Below are 6,000 nucleotides of genomic sequence, written 5' to 3'. Positions count from 1 at the left end.
AGCGCCCCACTACACACACACCCAGCGCCCCACTACACACACACCCAGCGCCCCACTACACACACCCAGCGCCCCATTACACACACCCAGCGCCCCATTACACACACCCAGCGCCCCATTACACACACCCAGCGCCCCATTACACACACCCAGCGCCCCACTACACACACCCAGCACCCCACTACACACACACCCAGCGCCCCACTACACACACCCAGCGCCCCATTACACACACCCAGCGCCCCACTACACACACCCAGCGCCCCACTACACACACACCCAGCGCCCCACTACACACACACCCAGCGCCCCACTACACACACCCAGCGCCCCATTACACACACCCAGCGCCCCACTACACACACACCCAGCGCCCCACTACACACACCCAGCGCCCCACTACACACACACCCAGCGCCCCACTACACACACCCAGCGCCCCACTACACACACCCAGCGCCCCACTACACACACACCCAGCGCCCCACTACACACACACCCAGCGCCCCACTACACACACACCCAGCGCCCCACTACACACACCCAGCACCCCACTACACACACCCAGCGCCCCACTACACACACACCCAGCGCCCCACTACACACACCCAGCGCCCCATTACACACACCCAGCGCCCCACTACACACACCCAGCGCCCCACTACACACACCCAGCGCCCCATTACACACACCCAGCGCCCCATTACACACACCCAGCGCCCCACTACACACACCCAGCGCCCCACTACACACACCCAGCGCCCCACTACACACACCCAGCGCCCCATTACACACACCCAGCGCCCCAGCACACACACACCCAGCGCCCCACTACACACACCCAGCGCCCCACTACACACACCCAGCGCCCCACTACACACACCCAGCGCCCCACTACACACACCCAGCGCCCCACTACACACACACCCAGCGCCCCACTACACACACACCCAGCGCCCCACTACACACACCCAGCGCCCCACTACACACACACCCAGCGCCCCACTACACACACCCAGCGCCCCACTACACACACACCCAGCGCCCCACTACACACACACCCAGCGCCCCACTACACACACACCCAGTGCCCCACTACACACACACCCAGCGCCCCACGCCCCACTACACACACACCCAGCGCCCCACTACACACACCCAGCGCCCCACTACACACACACCCAGCGCCCCATTACACACACCCAGCGCCCCACTACACACACACCCAGCGCCCCATTACACACACCCAGCACCCCATTACACACACCCAGCGCCCCACTACACACACCCAGCGCCCCACTACACACACCCAGCGCCCCACTACACACACCCAGCGCCCCACTACACACACCCAGCGCCCCACTACACACACACCCAGCGCCCCACTACACACACCCAGCGCCCCACTACACACACACCCAGCGCCCCACTACACACACCCAGCGCCCCACTACACACACACCCAGCGCCCCACTACACACACCCAGCGCCCCACTACACACACACCCAGCGCCCCACTACACACACCCAGCGCCCCACTACACACACACCCAGCGCCCCATTACACACACCCAGCGCCCCACTACACACACCCAGCGCCCCACTACACACACCCAGCGCCCCACTACACACACCCAGCGCCCCATTACACACACCCAGCGCCCCACTACACACACACCCAGCGCCCCATTACACACACCCAGCGCCCCACTACACACACCCAGCGCCCCACTACACACACCCAGCGCCCCACTACACACACCCAGCGCCCCACTACACACACCCAGCGCCCCACTACACACACACCCAGCGCCCCACTACACACACCCAGCGCCCCACTACACACACACCCAGCGCCCCACTACACACACCCAGCGCCCCACTACACACACACCCAGCGCCCCACTACACACACACCCAGCGCCCCACTACACACACACCCAGCGCCCCACGCCCCACTACACACACACCCAGGGCCCCAGCACACACACCCCGCTGCCCGCCACTCTTCCATTCACATCTCACTTCCCCGGAACAATATTTCTATTTAGCCCTGGACACCAACCCCCTCACACACACCCCAACTCCCATTCAGAGCTCATGGGGTGGGAGGATGGCATCTTGGGGGGTGGGGGGGGGGGGGGGGGGGGGGTTGGTGTGGAATTAGTGACCATTATCACTTTAACATGATAGTAAATGACAAGTGTTCAGCGGAGAGGGGAAAGAAGAGGCTGTCTGACATTTTGGGCAGACAAAACACGCACATAGACTTTCTCTCTCTCACACACACACAAACTCACTTTCTCTCTCTCACATACACACAAACTCACTTTCTCTCTCTCACACACACACACACACACACACACACACACACACACAGACACACACACACACACACACACACACACACACACACACACACACACACACAAACTCACTTTCTCTCTCTCACACACACAGTTCACACATGCACGTAGCGTGAAGCTCTATTTGATTTACAAGTGTTCACAGCTCTTTACACACAGTGTAAAACAGTCCTCCCTCTCATAGTGTAAAACAGTCCTCCATCATCTCACAGTGGATGTAGGCAAACTAAAGCCTTCACAGTTCCACTTTCTTTCAGCCTTGTACAAAACACACAGAGGGCTTTCAAAGACTCCTCTAAGACCCAATAGGCTTCTCTCCACTGTGGAACGACTGTATTCCCGTCCATTAACAGCCTCATAGAGAACTAGCATTACTGACAACACTGGCTCAAATAAACCTCGGGAGGCAACGGCAAGGTTAGATGAGTCCACTGTCGCTTATTTCCACTCCATTATTCCCTCCTACCCACCTTCTCCTACACAAACATTCAGGCAGACAGAACACACACACACACACACACACGCACCTGCGTACACACACACACTCTCTCTCACATACACACGCGTACACACACACACTCTCTCTCACATGTACCTGCGTACACACGTGCACACACACACAAAATCTCTCCCATATCACACGGCCCCTGACTCTCTCCTCTCTCCTTCCGTTTTCATCCCTTTGCCTGACACTAATCCAGGTATGAGAATCCCCTTGAAAAGCGCAGTTTGCAGATTGGGTTTTACAGGCTGCCTTTCATATTGTGTCATTACACATAAACAGTCTCCCTTAGTCCCCCTCCTCTCTCTCTCTCTCCCCTGCAGCAGGCGCAGGGACACTGATTAGATCTCAGAGACAAAAGCTGATATCCTCTGAATATCAAGTATCAGCCAAGAGCTACGCTGACGAGGACGAGGAGGGCGCAAATGACAAGAAAACCTGCTGCAATCCTCGGGGATCTGGCTGCTGCCTGGCTACTGCGTGTGGTGCTGGAGGAGGACGGTTGCAGGGCGGCAATTGCGGTTCAGTTGTCGCTGTGGCAAATATGGGCCGTGTTCTGTGTCCCCAATTGCACCCTATTGCCTATGTAGTGCATTACTTTCGACCAGAGTGCTATGGGCCCTGGTCATAGGTAGTGGACTGTGTAGGGAATAGGGTGCCATTTTGGACACACAAACGGTCATGTGTTTACCAGAGAGGTCAAGGGTCCGCGGGAGGGACCCGTTTCCCATGCACGGACATGACAGGTCCATTTATCCAAATCATTAGGCCTTTTGTGGCTTCCTTTTTAAATGCATGTTTTAGCAATAAACCTCAGTTTTTAATGACTGTGGTTTGCAAAAAGCTGTATCAATATTCTTCTTATACATTTTGCTCTCTGCTCAAATGTAATACTAGGTTCGCCATTGCACTGCTGTCACCAATGTCTCAGATAAACAGGTGACAATCAATAGCGGCTGGATGGAGATCAGGTTTTATAACGCAGATAAAAATGGCAAAAACAACGGCTCATCTCTCAGACAAAATGAGACGGGGGCTTATTTTGTGTCAGGTAGTCAATGGAGCGGATCATTCGGTGTGATTTCAAATGGCAATTCAGAGACAAGACAGACAGAGAGAGCGCGAGAGAGGGGGAAAGAGAACGAGAAGGCATTTTGTCTGAAGGAAACGCAGAAACAAACCCCACCAGGGATGAACGACGGCGTGTAAACCATTCCTGTCATTTCTCAATCTCTGCACTTATGCCTCGGCCTGTCAAAACCCCAAAGACGTGAAGAGAATTGATTTCCTCTAAAAAAGCGATTCCTTCTGGGGTGAAAAAAAGAAGAAGCAACCCCCCCCCCCCCTTCATCTCATCTTACACAGTATCTCTGACAAGGGATTCTTCTTCTCCCCCACATGAGACGAAACGACTGTCCCTCTTCTTTTGACTCCGACGTCCACAACAACACACTGATCACTTAGTACTATTAAATCTATTAAGAATCATACGATTGGAGCGGGGAGAGAATACCACCTGACGCAGCAAACAATGATTGCAACAATAATGGACCGCCGAGGTATTTAAGGATCCAATCCTGACTTAATTATGATAAATTAAAATGGATTTAGCATCAGAATTAGCTTGATTTTATAGGTAATTAACTGCACGGCACAGTGGCGGTATAAGGCGGGCGGTATAATCTCCGTGAACGGCTAAATTAATTTGACTTGGGTAACGTTGAGCCAATCAGCGAGCTGCGTTGAGACCAAACAGCAGGCCACGGATGGTACGAGAGGAGAGATTTATGCTAATAGCCTCCAAATGATTTATAAGATGTGTTACCCCGGCAGAATCACAGTCACGTCCACATATACAACACACCATTCAGCTGCCAAAACAAGCTGCAAATGGTGGTAAGAATGGCCCTTCAGGAAATCTGCTGGGACTATAAACAGCTCGCTAGCTGGGTTTTTATGAGTGGATGTGGCCTCGATAGCAGCCTTCGCATGTCCCTGCTATTGTGGAAGAAGACCCTCCTCCTCTTCTCTGCTGTGTGTGAGAGGGGAGGCCTGTGTGTGTGTGTGTGTGTGTGTGTGTGTGTGTGTGTGTGTGTGTGTGTGTGTGTGTGTGTGTGTGTGTGTGTGTGTGTGTGTGTGTGTGTGTGTGTGTGAGGGGGAGGCCTGTATGTGTGTTTGCATGTGCCACAAATACTCTACCTTCTTAAGTATGCACTAGCTAGCTGCTTTAGTTACGATAATGGGTGCACATGTGTGTGTATATGTAAGCTAACACTAGGCCTTCTCTCTCTGCGTGTGTGTGTGTGTGTGTGTGTGTGTGTGTGTGTGTGTGTGTGTGTGTGTGTGTGTGTGTGTGTGTGTGTGTGTGTGTGTGTGTGTGTGTGTGTGTGTGTGTGTGTGTGTGTGAGCTTACACTGTGTGTGTGTGTGTGTGTGTGTGTGTGTGTGTGTGTGTGTGTGTGTGTGTGTGTGTGTATCAAATGGCTGCATGCTCCGAGGAGGACTGAGCTGGGCCCTTGCTGGTAGCGTGCGTCTCTCTCTCCCCCCGGCCTCTTTCTTCTCCCCCCACAGTAACAGATGGCCGATGCTAACAGAGATAATCCGGCAACAGAGTCATCAGCACGGATCAGCGGTAATCAGAGTGCGGACACAATGTCTCCTCTCGCCCTAATGGAGGGGAGCGAGAGAGGGGACACGCATTATTCCCCACGTCTTAACCCTATTCAAAGTCACACACTGCCTGCCTGCCTCTCAGCCCGAATCCTCCGTCTCTCTCTTTCTATCCTCTCTGTTTCTCTCCCCCTACAGCCCCTTAAGTGTTGTGTCTATCTTCGCCTCTTCATCTCACGTCTCCACATTGAACAAACACCTTTATTCTTAGCTCTGTCCTTTCCCCATCACACCAGAGAGAACATCTCAATCATAAAGGGCCTAAAACCCGCTTGTAAATCCATACAGTGAATGAGGTGAAAATTAGCCACAATATGAATGCTACTGTAGTTGCATCTTCCTGTCTTGTACACACTGGTTAAACTGATTGGCTGGATGTGTGCGATGTGAAACTGGAGGTGGCCTCCTGAAGCGTGGAGCCAGCCCTGGGCTCCATTGGGGCTCCGCTGTGCGACGGTTGCCT

At 54.0% G+C, this 6,000-nt stretch overlaps 1 protein-coding gene across 12 annotated transcripts in view; it reads right to left on the bottom strand.

The window, feature by feature from the left end:
* Positions 1-6,000, bottom strand: part of LOC120051292 (bromodomain adjacent to zinc finger domain protein 2B-like) — a 78,963-nt gene that overhangs the window by 30,825 nt on the left and 42,138 nt on the right. The window lies entirely within an intron of this gene.

Source organism: Salvelinus namaycush, chromosome 7, assembly GCF_016432855.1.
Source record: "Salvelinus namaycush isolate Seneca chromosome 7, SaNama_1.0, whole genome shotgun sequence".
In the NCBI taxonomy this organism is placed as follows: domain Eukaryota; kingdom Metazoa; phylum Chordata; class Actinopteri; order Salmoniformes; family Salmonidae; genus Salvelinus; species Salvelinus namaycush.
This window is presented reverse-complemented; position numbering and strand designations above follow the sequence as displayed.